Genomic DNA, 17,681 nt, shown 5'->3' with positions numbered 1-17,681 from the left:
TCATTCGGCTATGTCAAGTTTTGTGCCTCTCCCGACCTTAATGTGTTTTCTGGGGTGTTATAAATATCATATCATTTACAATCCTTGTTTCGGATTAGGGTTTTATATCTACCTAATTTTGTTGCCTGATTTTCTACTTGTTGTTTCTGTGTGTACTGCAATGAGGTGGGCTCTCAAGATGAAGAAACGGGAGGAGGAGCGCCGGCTCAGGGAAGCTGCATTTTTTTTATGGATGCCTTTACATATTCTATGTTTGGTTGGTAAAAGCACACTTTTCTTAAGGAAGTGAAGAATTTAAAGTAACTCTGTTTTCCCCAAGAAAAAATCTCCATAGATTAAATTGTGGCTTTATTATTTGGAAGGGTGTATGCTATTAGTTATTGTTAAGTTTCAGACTCATTTTGGAGGAAGAGGTCGCGGCAATGTGGAGACTAGGCGGACTCAAGTTGTTGTCGACTTGCCTCTATACGCCGACCAACACCCTACCCTATCAAATCGATCAAATCGAGAAATTTGAGGTATGCAATCTGAATTCTTGATGAGTTTGAGTATTGCTGCTTGGAGTATGGTTGGTGTTTCTATGTTCATGTGTATCCGTGTTTTCACTTCGGATAGAAGATAACACCTTCGAAATCACCCCAGCTATTATAGATTTGTAAAGTGGTAGAAGCTTATGCATGTTGCTTGCAGTTTGTTGGTCGGGAACCACAACCTCAATGTTTGTACTTGGTGTTACAGAAGATAGAACATCCTTCTCTATCCATAAAATGATGTCGAAAGTTTGTCTAAATTCGAATGTATCTTGACACTCTTTAGTACATAAATATACATCCAAATTTAGACGAACCTCCCGACATCCTTTTATGGATGGAGGGAGAAATAGATTTGAAAACTGTCATGAGATAATGTGTTTCTAAAGTAGTAGTATCTTATGCAGATAGCTACATTGTTGGTTGAACACTTTTGTTTCTATTTTTATTATGTGCTTACCAAATTCTTTTTTTTTTGTTTGGGAGTACAAAGTAGAGGATACTTGAAATCTTGTTAAGTCACACGCATGCCCTCATAGCAAGGTTAATAGTCCTCACTTTTTTTTAGTCAGTATGTATGTTCTGTTTTTTCAACTGTATTTTTGATTGTAGTTCTTTTGTATTTGTTTGATAGGCTTAATATCAGAGGAACCGCCGGTAATGATGTATAGTGATCTTGGTATGCAAGTATGATCAGGATCATTTGGTGGCCTGCGCCCACTTGTTCTTTGCTTCTTAGTGATGCTCCTGGTGTATTCTTATTGGAGGAAACGACACTACTTCATATTATTGGGTTATTGAATGTCTTGATGGCACCTAAAAACATGATATTTATACACATTTATTTCTCTTTGCTATGAACATATGGTTGGATGCAAAAAAAATGTTGCTCCTGTGTTGTGCATGTGTTATCTGTATATAGTTGCTTGAAAGTTTTTATTTTCTATAAAAAGATTGCTTATACAGGCTTAAAGGCTGTAGAAGACCTACTGAATACTTGGACAAATAAACAAACATCAGTTGCATAAAACTTATGATTATAGTACCGCCTTGCATTTGCCTGTGCGCCGGGGCGCACCGGGTCATCTAGTATGTGTAACAGATAAAATATAGATATGGGTAGCACATCTATAAATACCCTTGCCCCTAAAGCTAGAGGTGACAAGAGCCTAATGGTCCAACCATTGTCCTCACAGCCGCAAGCAACAACAGTTTTAAGTAAATACAGACCAAAACCTTAAGCTAGATGATTGTGCTATGATCCCGAATGAATCACTAAAAATGTACCGGTACTTTCCCCTTTCTGTTACTGAGGTTTCGCGCGTACAAGCCATTCTCCACTCATCCCACCTCTCCCCTTGATCCTCTCCAATGACATGGGTACTCGAAGATCATCAAAGATGAGACAAAGAGACAAGGATTCAACATCGCAAAACTCATATTAAATCCTTACACATAAACATAAGATTAGATGCACATTGTTTCTACAAGGATTCACCCCAACCCGCAGCCCGTGAGGACTACTCACACATAATATCAAGATCAAGATTAAACATAGAAATCATTGTGCAAAATACTTAGATTGAAATCACAATATTCTTACAATGGTCACCAATCTCAAGGAGATCTTTATTACAATGGTGATGGCTATGGCTATGAAGGAGATGGAGGATGGAACAAATGAACTAGGGGAATGGATCTCGTTCGGTGTGTTGCAGATGGATCTGGTGGATGGCGACTCTGTTTGGCGATGAATGGCTCTGCTGTTGGCATCGGTCCCTTCACGACTTTTATAGAGTTTGACCTCAGGAACGCATCGGCACATGGTACGGACGGACGGTATGGGCGGGGCTTGCCCGTACCGATGCCCGTTAAAGCCCCTGGAACCGCCTTTCCGAGCGTAGTCAACTTTGCCATTCTCCTGACACGATTTTCTTCAGTAATTGCAGGTCCATTTACCATTATGACGTGATATCCTATAAAGCATCCAAAAATAGAAGATATTGCACATCTTTGCATTGATTGGGCATTAGTGGCAAGTTGAGAGACAAACTTAGTCAATTTCTTGACTTAGCTAGGGGTTTAAACGCGAGAAAATATGGCATATTTCATAGCCATCAGTGATTACAAGCGTTTTCCATTTTATCTCTAAACAAAATTGCGTCACTTAATTCGAAAGATGAATCCTTTGTTATCGATTGTCCATCGAACTAATGGGCCGAGTTCATTCTTCCTATCCATTTCTCAAAGAAAAATGCCATTCAACAATTATTCAGCAGGGAACAAAGGGCGCGTTTGGTAGACTGCATGGATTTCTTGGCTCACTGCGCCAGCGAGAAGGGTTTACCTGCGCGTCGCGAACGGGTCATGGGCCATGAAACGCGGGTTGTTTGGTAGCCTGGACGGCCTTTTCTGCGCCGGAGAGGGAAGCCAGGCCCAATTGTTTGGTTGCCCGTTTGCAGCCCAACTTACATGCAGGAAAACATGAATCGGCTATTTGGTTGCTCAAATCGCATTTCCATATCCTTACCACAATTCAAATATGGTGAGAATACCATGCCATAGTGATACGTCTCAAACGTATCTATAATTTCTTATGTTCCATGCTTGTTTTATGACAATACCTACATGTTTTATTCGCACTTTATATCGTTTTTATGCATTTTCCGGAACTAACCTATTAACGAGATGCCGAAGTGTCAGTTCCTGTTTTCTGCTGTTTTTGGTTTCAGAAATCCTAGTAAGGAAATATTCTCGGAATTGGACGAAATCAACGCCCAGCATCTTATAATTCCACGAAGCTTCCGAACACGGAAAGGGGCCGGAGGAGAGCCACGGGGCCACCGGACGAGTAGGGCGGCGCGGCCCAAGGGGGGGGGCGCCCCCCTATTGTGTGGAGCCCCCGTAACCCTTCCGACTCCGCCTCTTCGCCTATTTAAAGCCCCCTGACCTAAATCTTCGATACGGAAAAGCCACGGTACGAGAAACCTTCCAGAGCTGCCGCCATCGCGAAGCCAAGATCTGGGGGCAGGAGTCTCTGTTCCGGCACGCCGCCGGGACGGGGAAGTGCCCCCGGAAGGCTTCTCCATCGACACCACCGCCATCTTCATCACCGCTGCTGTCTCCCATGAGGAGGGAGTAGTTCTCCATCGAGGCTAAGGGCTGTACCGGTAGCTATGTGGTTAATCTCTCTCCTATGTACTTCAATACAATGATCTCATGAGCTGCCTTACATGATTGAGATCCATATGATGAGCTTTGTAATCTAGATGTCGTTATGCTATTCAAGTGGATTTTACTTATGTGATCTCCGGAGACTCCTTGTCCCACGTGTGTAAAGGTGACAAGTGTGTGCACCGTGTGGGTCTCTTAGGCTATATTTCACAGAATACTTATTCACCGAGTTATGATTTGAGTTGGATGTCTCTATGAAATTGTGGTGTGTTAGTACCTCCTATGAATGCTCAAAGTGACAGCGTGGGGTGTTCATTAGTACTTGGGAATACATCTTTAAGGTTTGCCTACATGATGAATTAGAGTTCGTTATCTTGCCAGAGAGTAATTCGGAATAGCATAGTGAAGTGCTTATTTATATTCCATTATGATTGCAATGTTGAGAGTGTCCACTAGTGAAAGTATGATCCCTAGGCCTTGTTTGCAAGCACTGAAACTCCGTTTATTTACTGTTCTGTTGCATGTTTACTCGCTGCCATATTTTATTCAGATTGCTATTACCACTCATATACATCCATACTACTTGTATTTCACTATCTCTTCGCCGAACTAGTGCACCTATACATCCGACAAGTGTATTAGGTGTGTTGGGGACACAAGAGACTTCTTGTATCGTGATTGCAGGGTTGCTTGAGAGGGATATCTTTGACCTCTTCCTCCCCGAGTTCGATAAACCTTGGGTGATCCACTTAAGGGAAACTTGCTGCTGTTCTACAAACCTCTGCTCTTGGAGGCCCAACACTTGTCTACAAGAATAGAAGCACCCGTAGACATCAAGCACTTTTACAGGCGCCGTTGCCGGGGAGGAAAGGTAAAAGGCACTCACACTCCGGTCCCAGGTAACTAAGTTATTTTCTGTTGCCGTTGTAAGTGCTCGAAGCTATTTCCTTTAGATCCTGCAATTGCATCTTTTTGTTTCTTGTTTACACTAGTTAGGCATAATGGAAAACAATGAGCTTCTTATTCTATTTCCTGAGTTAAGACATGGATTGTTTGCTGCAAAAATTAAAAAACCTATGGAATCTTATTTGCATGCTAGTAGCAATGATATTAGTATGAACGCTTTGAACACCATTGTTGCTAATGATATGGAAAATTCTAACCTTGGGGAAGCTGGTTTTGATGAGCATGACATTTTTAGTCCCCCAAGCATTGAGGAGAAAATTTTCTTTGATGATACTTTGCCTCCTATTTATGATGATTATAATGATAGTGGTCTTTTGGTGCCGCCTACTATGGAGAGTAAATTTTATTATGATTATACTATGCCTCCTACACTTGATGAGAATAATAATGATAGCTACTTTGTTGAATTTGCTCCCACTACAACTAATAAAATTGATTATGCTTATGTGGAAGTAATGATACTTTTATGCATGTGAATAAGAATGCTTTATGTGATACTTATATTGTTGAGTTTGTTCATGATGCCACTGAAAGTTATTATGAGAGAGGGAAACATGGTTATATGCATCTTAATAATATTAAGTTTCCCCTCTTTGTGTTGAGAATCTTGAAGTTACTCTTGCTTTATCTTCCTATGCTTGTCACTTTGTTCTTCATGAATTTATTTGTGTACAAGATTCCTTTCCATAGGAAGCATGTTAGACTTAAATTTGTTTTGAATTTGCTTCTTGATGCTCTCTTTTGCTTCAATTCCTATTTCTTGCGCGAGCATCATTAAAATTGCTGAGCCCATCTTAATGGCTATAAAGAAAGCACTTCTTGGGAGATAACCCATGTCTTTATTTTGCTACTGTTTTGTTGTGTCTTGGAAGTTGTTTACTACTGTAGCAATATCTCCTTATCTTATTTTATTGCATTGTTGTGCCAAGTAAAGTCTTTGATAGTAGGGTTGATACTAGATTTGGATTACTGCGCGAAAGCAGATTTGCGTACGTCACGAATTTGGGCAGGGCTCTCTGTAGGTAACTCAAAAAAATCTGCCAATTTACGTGCGTGATCCTCAGATATGTACGCAACTTTCATTCAATTTGAGCATTTTCATCTGAGCAAGTCCAGTGCCTCTAAAAAATTCGTCTTTACGGACTGTTCTGTTTTGATAGATTCTGCCTTTTATTTCGCATTGCCTCTTTTGTTATGTTGAATGGATTTCTTTGTTCCATTAACTTCCAGTAGCTTTGGGCAATGTCCAGAAGTGTTAAGAATGATTGTGTTACCTCTAAACATGTGAATTTTTGATTATGCACTAACCCTCTAATGAGTTTGTTTTAAGTTTGGTGTGGAGGAAGTTTTCAAGGGTTAAGAGAGGAGGATGATATACTATGATCAAGAAGAGTGAAAAGTCTAAGCTTGGGGATGCCCCCGTGGTTCATCCCTGCATATTTCAAGAAGACCCAAGCGTCTAAGCTTGGGGATGCCCAAGGCATCCCCTTCTTCATCGACAACTTATCGGGTCACCTCTAGTGAAACTATATTTTTATTCAGTCACATCTTATGTACTTTACTTGGAGCGTCTGTGTGCTTTTATTTTTGTTTTGTTATTTTCATTCTCTGAATAAATTCATCCTTGTGTGGGAGAGAGACACGCTCCGCTTGTTCATATGAACACTGGTGTTCTTAGTTCTATCTTTAATGTTCATAGCGGAGTTGAAAACCGTTTCGTTAATTGCTATTTGGTTGGAAACAGAAAATGCTTCATGTGGTAATTGGTATAATGTCTTGAATAATTTGATACTTGGCAATTGTTGTGCTCATATGGATCATGTTTAAGCTCTTGCATCATGTACTTTGTACCCATTAATGAAGAACTACATAGAGCTTGTTAAAATTTGGTTTGCATGATTGGTCTCTCTAGAGTCTAGATATTTTCTGGTAAAGGTGTTTGAACAACAAGGAAGACGATGTAAAGTCTTATAATGCTTACAATATGTTCATATGTGAGTCTTGCTGCACCGTTTTATACTTGAGTTTGCTTCAAACAACCTTGCTAGCCTAGCCTTGTATTGAGAGGAATTCTTCTCGTGCATCCAAATCCTTGAGCCAAAAACTATGCCATTTGTGTCCACCATACCTACCTACTACATGGTATTTCTCGCCATTCCAAGTAAATACTTCATGTGCTACCTTTAAACAATTCAAAAGCTATTATCTCTTATTTGTGTCAATGTTTTATAGCTCATGAGGAAGTATGTGGTGTTTATCTTTCGATCTTGTCATTTACTTTTGACAGACTTTCACAATGGACTAGTGGCTTCATCTGCTTATCCAATAATTTTGCAAAAAGAGCTGGCAATGGGGTTCCCAGCCCCAATTAATTAACTTGCATTAATAATTCTCTTCACATGCTTTGCCACGATCTATCGGTAAGCAACTTAATTTTGCAAATAGACACTCCTCCATGGTATGTGAATGTTGGAAGGCACCCGAGGATTCGGTTAGCCATGGCTTGTGTAAGCAAAAGGTTGGGAGGAGTGTCATCAATAATGAAACTAAAATACATGTGTAAACAAAAGAGAAGAGGGATGATCTACCTTCTTTGGTAGAGATAACGTCCTTCATGGGAGCCGCTCTTGAAAGTCCGGTTGATGAGGTAGTTAGAGTACCCGCTACCATTCGTTGACAACAACAAACACCTCTCAAAACTTTACTTTTATACTCTCTATATGATTTCAAAACTTAAAAAGCTCTAGCACATGATTTAATCCCTGCTTCCCTCTGCGAAGGGCCATGATACGTCTCCGACGTATCGATAATTTCTTATGTTCCATGCCACATTATTGATGATATCTACATGTTTTATGCATACTTTATGTCATATTTATGCATTTTCCGGCACTAACCTATTAACGAGATGCCGAAGAGCCGATTCTTTGTTTCTATGCTGTTTTTGGTTTCAGAAATCCTACAAAGGAAATATTCTCGGAATTGGACGAAATCAACGCCCAGGGTCCTATTTTGCCACGAAGCTTCCAGAAGTCCGAAGGAGAGATGAAGTGGGGCCACGAGGCGCCGCCACAACAGGGCGGCGCGGCCTGGGCCTTGGCCGCGCGGCCCTGGCGTGTGGGGCCCTCGTGTGGCCTCCTGACCTGCCCTTCCGCCTACTTAAAGCCTCCGTCGCGAAACCCCCAGTACCGAGAGCCACGATACGGAAAACCTTGCGAGACGCCGCCGCCGCCAATCCCATCTCGGGGGATTCGGGAGATCGCCTCCGGCACCCTGCCGGAGAGGGGAATCATCTCCCGGAGGACTCTTCACCGCCATGGTCGCCTCCGGAGTGATGAGTGAGTAGTTCACCCCTGGACTATGGGTCCATAGCGGTAGCTAGATGGTCGTCTTCTCCTTATGTGCTTCATTGTTGGATCTTGTGAGCTGCCTAACATGATCAAGATCATCTATCTGTAATGCTATATGTTGTGTTTGTCGGGATCCGATGGATAGAGAATACTATGTTATGTTGATTATCAATCTATTACCTTTGTGTTGTTTATGATCTTGCATGCTCTCCGTTATTAGTAGAGGCTCTAGCCAAATTTTTACTCTTAACTCCAAGAGGGAGTATTTATGCTCGATAGTGGGTTCATGCCTCCATTAAATGCGGGACGATGACGAGAAAGTTCTAAGGTTGTGGATGTGCTTGTTGCCACTAGGGATAAAACATTGATGCTATGTCCGAGGATGTAGTTATTGATTACATTACGCACCATACTTAATGCAATTGTACTGTTGTTTGCAACTTAATACTGGAAGGGGTTCGGATGATAACTCGAAGGTGGACTTTTTAGGCATAGATGCATGCTTGGATAGCGGTCTATGTACTTTGTCGTAATGCCCAATTAAATCTCACTATACTTATCATATCATGTATGTGCATTGTCATGCCCTCTCTATTTGTCAATTGCCCGATCGTAATTTATTCACCCAACATGCTATTTATCTTATGGGAGAGACACCTCTAGTGAGCTGTGGACCCCGGTCCTATTCTTTACATCGAATACAATCTCTTGCAATACTTGTTCTATTGTTTACTGCAAACAATCATCATCCACACTATACATCTAATCCTTTGTTTCGAGCAAGCCGGTGAGATTGACAACCTCCATTGTTTCGTTGGGGCAAAGTACTTTGGTTGTGTTGTGCGAGGTTCCACGTTGGCGCCGGAATCCCTGGTGTTGCGCCGCACTACATCTCGCCGCCATCAACCTTCAACGTGCTTCTTGGCTCCTCCTGGTTCGATAAACCTTGGTTTCTTTCTGAGGGAAAACTTGCTACTGTGTGCAACATACCTTCCTCTTGGGGTTCCCAACGAACGTGTGTGTTACACGCCATCAAGCAATATTTTCTGGCGCCGTTGCCGGGGAACTGAAGAAAAGTTACACCACAAAGATTTCTAACTCCCACGTCAACTACACGCCAGAATATTTTCTGGCGCCGTTGCCGGAGAGATCAAGACACGCTGCAAGGGGAGTCTCCACAATCCAATCTCTTTACTTTGTTTTTGTCTTGCTTTATTTTATTTACTTTCTTGTTTGCTGCATTATATCAAAACACAAAAAAAATTAGTTGCTAGCTTTACTTTATTTACTATCTTGTTCTCCATATTAAAAACACAAAAAAAAATTTAGTTACTTGCATTCGCTTTACTTATTTCAACATGTTTCCTTTTAATTTTACTTGTAAAAGATATACCGTGGGACAAGGGTCTATAATTGGAAGAGATAATATAGAAGAATTTTTCACCCATGTTAGTATGCATGAAGATCTTAAAGATATACCCCTTGCAAAAGCTGTCCCTACTTATGAAGATGCCTCTGTTTGTTTGAGTACGCATGATGGAAGCTAGATTTATTAGTCTCAACCCCATGATACAACACATGTTTCTTACACTTTCCGATATGGAGCGGGGAGAGAAGAGAGATTTTGTTCTAAAAGTCTTAGTGCGAGAATTTGCGGATATAGCTAAAGAAGCTAGAAAAGTTTTTAGTAAGCATGAGAGGCTTGGTACGATCACCTATTTTAAAAGAACACTTGAAAAAATGGATATGGATAGAATTAAGTACACTAATAGTGTTAATAATGGTGGGGAGATTAAAGCACCAATACCATGTAAGCTCCTAGCGATGCATGAAGCTCTAGATGATAATTATGCTTGGCTTGTTCCTGAAAATTTGTTTGATGAGAGTAGCAAGCCCAAGACTAATGAAAAGGAGCAGCTGAAACTTATGTATCCAACATACTATGCATGGTTGAGAAAACTCCAAACCCCGCTGTCAATGCTTCATCTCTTGATAACACTTGATATACACTTTCTCGCGCCTAGGCTGAAAGGCGTTAAAGAAAAGCGCTTATGGGAGACAACCCATGTTTTTACTACGAGTACCTTTATTTTATATTTGAGTCTTGGAAGTTGTTTACTACTTGTAGAAACCTCTCCTTATCTTAGTTTTGTGTATTGTTGTGCCAAGTAAAGTCGTTGATAGTAAGGTTCATACTAGATTTGGATTACTGTGCAGAACAGATTTCTTTGCTGTCACGAATCTGGGCCTAATTCTCTGTAGGTAACTCAGAAAATTATTCCAATTTACATGAGTGATCCTCAGATATGTACGCAACTTTCATTCAATTTGGGCATTTTCATTTGAGCAAGTCTGGTGCCACTTTAAAATTCGTCTTTACGAACTGTTCTGTTTTGATAGATTCTGCCTTTTATTTCGCATTGCCTCTTTTGCTATATTGGATGAATTTCTTTGATCCATTAATGTCCAGTAGCTTTGTGCAATGTCCAGAAGTCTTAAGAATGATTATGTCACCTCTGAACATATAAATTTTTATTGTGCACTAACCCTCTAATGAGTTGTTTTGAGTTTGGTGTGGAGGAAGTTTTCAAGGATCAAGAGAGGAAATGATGCAATATGATCAAGGAGAGTGAAAGCTCTAAGCTTGGGGATGCCCGGTGGTTCACCCTGCATATTTTAAGAAGACTCAAGCGTCTAAGCTTGGGGATGCCCAAGGCATCCCCTTCTTCATCGACAACATTATCGAGGTTCCTCCCCGAAACTATATTTTTATTCCATCACATCTTATGTGCTTTGCTTGGAGCGTCGGTTTGTTTTTTGTTTTTGTTTGAATAAAATGGATCCTAGCATTCATTGTGTGGGAGAGAGACACGCTCCGTTGTTGCATATGGACAAATATGTCCTTAGGCTTTACTCATAGTATTCATGGCGAAGGTTGAATCTTCTTCGTTAAATTGTTATATGGTTGGAATCGGGAAATGCTACATGTAGTAATTCTAAAATGTCTTGAATAATTTGATACACTGGCAATTGTTGTGCTCATGTTTAAGCTCTTGCATCATATACTTTGCACCCATTAATGAAGAAATACATAAAGCTTGCTAAAATTTGGTTTGCATATTTGGTCTCTCTAAAGTCTAGATAATTTCTAGTATTGAGTTTTGAACAACAAGGAAGACGGTGTAGAGTCTTATAATGTTTACAATATGTCTTTTATGTGAGTTTTGCTGCACCGGTTCATCCTTGTGTTTGTTTCAATAACCTTGCTAGCCTAAACCTTGTATCGAGAGGGAATACTTCTCATGCATCCAAAATCCTTGAGCCAACCACTATGCCATTTGTGTCCACCATACCTACCTACTACATGGTATTTCTCCGCCATTCCAAAGTAAATTGCTTGAGTGCTACCTTTAAATTTCCATCATTCGCCTTTGCAATATATAGCTCATGGGACAAAATAGCCTTAAAAATTATTGTGGTATTGAATATGTACTTATGCACTTTATCTCTTATTAAGTTGCTTGTTGTGCGATAACCATGCTCCTGGGGACGCCATCAACTCTTTGTTGAATATCATGTGAGTTGCTATGCATGTCCGTCTTGTCTGAAATAAGGGAGATTTACCACTCATTTAATGGTTAGAGCATGCATAATGTTAGAGAAGAACATTGGGCCGCTAACTAAAGCCATGATTCATGGTGGAAGTTTCAGTTTTGGACATACATCCTCAATCTCATATGAGAATATTAATTGTCGTTACATGCTTATGCATTAAAGAGGAGTCCATTATCTGTTGTCTATGTTGTCCCGGTATGGATGTCTAAGTTGAGAATAATCAAAAGCGAGAAATCCAAATGCGAGCTTTCTCCTTAGACCTTTGTACAGGCGGCATAGAGGTACCCCTTTGTGACACTTGGTTGAAACATGTGTATTGCGATGATAATCTTGGTAATCCGAGCTAATTAGGACAAGGTGCGGGCACTACTAGTATACTATGCATGAGGCTTGCAACTTGTAAGATATAATTTACATGATACATATGCTTTATTACTACCATTGACAAAATTGTTTCATGTTTTCAAAATAAAAGCTCTAGCACAAATATAGCAATCGATGCTTTCCTCTTTGAAGGACCTTTCTTTTACTTTTATGTTGAGTCAGTTCACCTATTTCTCTCCACCTCAAAAAGCAAACACTTGTGTGAACTGTGCATTGATTCCTACATATTTGCATATTGCACTTGTTATATTACTTTACATTGACAATATCCATGAGATATACATGTTATAAGTTGAAAGCAACCGCTGAAACTTAATCTTCCTTTGTGTTGCTTCAATACCTTTACTTTGATTTATTGCTTTATGAGTTAACTCTTATGCAAGACTTATTGATGCTTGTCTTGAAGTACTATTCATGAAAAGTCTTTGCTTTATGATTCAGTTGTTTACTCATGTCATTACTTTTGTTTTGATCGCTGCATTCATTACATATGCTTACAATAGTATGATCAAGGTTATGATGGCATGTCACTCCGGAAATTATCTTTGTTATCGTTTACTCGCTCGGGACGAGCGAGAACTAAGCTTAGGGATGCTGATACGTCTCCGACGTATCGATAATTTCTTATGTTCCATGCCACATTATTGATGATATCTACATGTTTTATGCATACTTTATGTCATATTTATGCATTTTCCGGCACTAACCTATTAACGAGATGCCGAAGAGCCAGTTGCTGTTTTCTGCTGTTTTTGGTTTCAGAAATCCTACAAAGGAAATATTCTCGGAATTGGACGAAATCAACGCCCAGGGTCCTATTTTGCCACGAGGCTTCCAGAAGTCCGAAGGAGAGACGAAGTGGGGCCACGAGGCGCCGCCACAACAGGGCGGCGCGGCCTGGGCCTTGGCCGCGCGGCCCTGGCGTGTGGGGCCCTCGTGTGGCCTCCTGACCTGCCCTTCCGCCTACTTAAAGCCTCTGTCGCGAAACCCCCAGTACCGAGAGCCACGATACGGAAAACCTTACTGAGACGCCGCCGCCAATCCCATCTCGGGGGTTCGAGAGATCGCCTCCGGCACCCTGCCGGAGAGGGGAATCATCTTCCGGAGGACTCTTCACCGCCATGGTCGCCTCCGGAGTGATGAGTGAGTAGTTCACCCCTGGACTATGGGTCCATAGCGAGTAGCTAGATGGTCGTCTTCTCCTTATGTGCTTCATTGTTGGATCTTGTGAGCTGCCTAACATGATCAAGATCATCTATCCGTAATGCTATATGTTGTGTTTGTCGGGATCCGATGGATAGAGAATACTATGTTATGTTGATTATCAATCTATTACCTTTGTGTTGTTTATGATCTTGCATGCTCTCCGTTATTAGTAGAGGCTCGGCCAAGTTTTTACTCTTAACTCCAAGAGGGAGTATTTATGCTCGATAGTGGGTTCATGCCTCCACTAAATGCGGGACGATGACGAGAAAGTTCTAAGGTTGTGGATGTCTTGTTGCCACTAGGGATAAAACATTGATGCTATGTCCGAGGATGTAGTTATTGATTACATTACGCACCATACTTAATGCAATTGTCCGTTGTTTGCAACTTAATACTGGAAGGGGTTCGGATGATAACTCTGAAGGTGGACTTTTTAGGCATAGATGCATGCTGGATAGCGGTCTATGTACTTTGTCGTAATGCCCAATTAAATCTCACTATACTTATCATATCATGTATGTGCATTGTCATGCCCTCTCTATTTGTCAATTGCCCGACTGTAATTTGTTCACCCAACATGCTATTTATCTTATGGGAGAGACACCTCTAGTGAATCGTGGACCCCGGTCCTATTCTTTACATCGAATACAATCTACTCGCAATACTTGTTCTACATGTTACTCGCAAACAATCATCATCCACACTATACATCTAATCCTTTGTTACAGCAAGCCGGTGAGATTGACAACCTCAACTCGTTTCGTTGGGGCAAAGTACTTTGGTTGTGTTGTGCGAGGTTCCACGTTGGCGCCGGAATCCTCGGTGTTGCGCCGCACTACATCTCGCCGCCATCAACCTTCAACGTGCTTCTTGGCTCCTCCTGGTTCGATAAACCTTGGTTTCTTTCTGAGGGAAAACTTGCTATTGTGTGCAACATACCTTCCTCTTGGGGTTCCCAACGAACGTGTGTGTTACACGCCATCAGGCCATTCTTTTACTTTATGTTGAGTCAGTTTACCTACTTCTTTCTATCTTAGAAGCAAACACTTGTGTCAACTGTGCATTGATTCTTACATGTTTACCTATTGCACTTGTTATATTGCTTTATGTTGACAACTATCCATGAGATATACATGTTACAAGTTGAAAGCAATTGCTGAAACTTAATCATCCTTTGTGTTGCTTCAATACCTTCTACTTTGAATCTATTGCTTTATGAGTTAACTGTTATGCAAGTCTTATTGATGCTTGTCTTGAAAGTACTATTCATGAAAAGTCTTTGCTATATGATTCATTTGTTTACTCATTATCTTTACCATTGCTTTGAATCGCTGCATTCATTTCATATGCTTTACAATAGTATTGATCAAGATCATGTTGGTAGCATGTCACTTAAGAAATTATTCTTGTTATCGTTTACCTACTCGAGGGCGAGTAGGAACTAAGCTTGGGGATGCTTGATACGTCTCAAACGTATCTATAATTTCTTATGTTCCATGCTTGTTTTATGACAATACCTACATGTTTTGTTCGCACTTTATATCGTTTTTATGCATTTTCCGGAACTAACCTATTGACGAGATGCCGAAGTGTCGGTTCTCGTTTTCTGCTGTTTTTGGTTTCAGAAATCCTAGTAAGGAAATATTCTCGGAATTGGACGAAATCAACGCCCAGCATCTTATAATTCCACGAAGCTTCCAGAACACCGGAGAGGGGCCAGAGGAGAGCCACAGGGCCACCAGACAGTAGGGCGGCGCGGCCCAAGGGGGGGCGCGCCCCCCTATTGTGTGGCGCCCCCGTAACCCTTCCGACTCCGCCTCTTCGCCTATTTAAAGCCCCCTGACCTAAATCTTCGATACGGAAAAGCCACGGTACGAGAAACCTTCCAGAGCCGCCGCCATCGCGAAGCCAAGATCTGGGGGACAGGAGTCTCTGTTCCGGCACGCCGCCGGGACGGGGAAGTGCCCCCGGAAGGCTTCTCCATCGACACCACCGCCATCTTCGTCACCGCTACTGTCTCCCATGAGGAGGGAGTAGTTCTCCATCGAGGCTAAGGGCTGTACCGGTAGCTATGTGGTTAATCTCTCTCCTATGTACTTCAATACAATGATCTCATGAGCTGCCTTACATGATTGAGATCCATATGATGAGCTTTGTAATCTAGATGTCGTTATGCTATTCAAGTGGATTTTACTTATGTGATCTCCGGAGACTCCTTGTCCCACGTGTGTAAAGGTGACGAGTGTGTGCACCGTGTGGGTCTCTTAGGCTATATTTCACAGAATACTTATTCACCGAGTTATGATTTGAGTTGGATGTCTCTATGAAATTGTGGTGTGTTAGTACCTCCTATGAATGCTCAAAGTGACGAGCGTGGGGTGTTCATTAGTACTTGGGAATACATCTTTAAGGTTTGCCTACATGATGAATTAGAGTTCGTTATCTTGCCAGAGAGTAATTCGGAATAGCATAGTGAAGTGCTTATTTATATTCCATTATGATTGCAATGTTGAGAGTGTCCACTAGTGAAAGTATGATCCCTAGGCCTTGTTTCCAAGCACCGAAACTCCGTTTATTTATCGTTCGTTGCATGTTTACTCGCTGCCATATTTTATTCAGATTGCTATTACCACTCATATACATCCATACTACTTGTATTTCACTATCTCTTCGCCGAACTAGTGCACCTATACATCCGACAAGTGTATTAGGTGTGTTGGGGACACAAGAGACTTCTTGTATCGTGATTGCGGGGTTGCTTGAGAGGGATATCTTTGACCTCTTCCTCCCTGAGTTCGATAAACCTTGGGTGATTCACTTAAGGGAAACTTGCTGCTGTTCTACAAACCTCTGCTCTTGGAGGCCCAACACTGTCTACAAGAATAGAAGCACCCGTAGACATCACATAGCATGTTACATACGATCAGACACCATTCAGAAGAACGAAATCCTCACGATCACCACAAGGAGGAAGGCGATGATGTAATCTTTGACCCGACTCGGACGTACCTCCGGTGGTGCTCCTTGTAGAGCATGCACTTCCTCCGGCGGTAGCTATGCTAATGGCACTGGCTCATCGATGGCCTGATCTTCCAGGAACTCATCTTCTAGGAAGGTGAGGTACTCTTGTTGTGCCTCCTCCAATGTTTCATACCCTCGGTAGCTGTTGTTGGAGTAGCCACTGACCTGGTCTTGACAGACCCTCCATGAGCTGTAGATTCCTCGAACCCGCCCGTGGAACACCACATACCACTAGCATGGCATAAGAAGAACATGGATCACAACCATGAACCAATTCATAACAGAGCAACAGAACTACACAAGTGTTGACATTAAATGACAAGCTAACAGGGCATGCATGATCATTCCAAAAGTGGATCACAAGTTCATCCTACACTACTATGGTGTCATCCTACCACCACAACAAAAGTGGGTGTCATCCTAACACCGCGAGTTCACCATCACCTGAGGGGTTAGTATATACCACCTCATCATAGTTACAAAAGGGGCCCGTCAAATGTCTTTCAACCCTAGATAGTGCCAAAATATACATCATCAACATCAGCATCATCAAGTTCATCACATCCATGCATGCATCCCCTAAACTACCCCCACAAGGGCACCACTACACCTTGCAGTGGTACTTGTCAGGTAGTTCCTTAGCCAGAGGACGCGATGTGGCTCGATCATGCCCACGAAGCTGCAACTTTGGGCCTTGTGGTCGACGAGGTGGCTCAGTGCCGCCACGAGATCATCCTCGGCGAAGCCAAGCATGTCGGTGAACGCATTGTACAGGCCACACAACAACAGTCATGTTGGTGAAGGCCACGAGCTTGTCGTCGGCGAAGGCACCTCTCTTTCTCTTGCCGGAGGTCGCCTTGTCAGGCGCGTCAGCAACCTTATTAGGTGGCCCATCGAGGTTGACCGTGTCGGACTCCTGGGTTTCAACATCCTCAAGTGAAGGATTTGTTGCAGCCAAGCCCAGGGGCTCACTGGATCCAATGGCGTACTTGCCGGTGGCGAGGCTTGATACGTCTCCAACGTATCTATAATTTCTGATGTTCCATGCTAGTTTTATGACAATACCTACATGTTTTGATCACAATTTATAATGATTTTATGCATTTTCCGGAACTAACCTATTAATAAGATGCCGAAGCGCCAGTTCCTGTTTTCTGCTGTTTTTGGTTTCAGAAATCTTACACAGGAAATATTCTCGGAATTGGACGAAACAAAAGGCCACGTTCCTATTTTTCCAGGGGCTTCACGGAGTCCGAAGGAGAGACGAAGGGGGGCCACGAGGAGCCCACACCATAGGGGGGCGCGGGCCACCTCCTGGCCGCGCCACCTGGTGGGGAGCCCACCTCGGGACTCCACCGACATCGCCCCTTCGCCTATAAAGTCTCTCCGTCGCGAAAACCCTAAAAAGATAAGCCACGATACGAGAAAAGTTCCG

The 17,681-nt window shown here is 42.1% G+C and overlaps 1 long non-coding RNA gene across 1 annotated transcript; it reads left to right on the top strand.

Annotated features, from left to right (window-relative positions):
- The first annotated feature begins 476 nt into the window (after positions 1-476).
- On the top strand, positions 477-1,346 carry LOC124658450. Its single transcript, XR_006989199.1, has 3 exons — positions 477-518; positions 1,027-1,073; positions 1,165-1,346. It is a non-coding gene; the product is annotated as an uncharacterized LOC124658450 (long non-coding RNA).
- The last annotated feature ends 16,335 nt before the right edge of the window (positions 1,347-17,681 follow it).

Source organism: Lolium rigidum, chromosome 5, assembly GCF_022539505.1.
Source record: "Lolium rigidum isolate FL_2022 chromosome 5, APGP_CSIRO_Lrig_0.1, whole genome shotgun sequence".
In the NCBI taxonomy this organism is placed as follows: Eukaryota; Viridiplantae; Streptophyta; class Magnoliopsida; order Poales; family Poaceae; genus Lolium; species Lolium rigidum.
The sequence above is the reverse complement of the archived record's forward strand: the minus strand, read 5'-3'. Positions and strand labels throughout refer to the sequence as shown.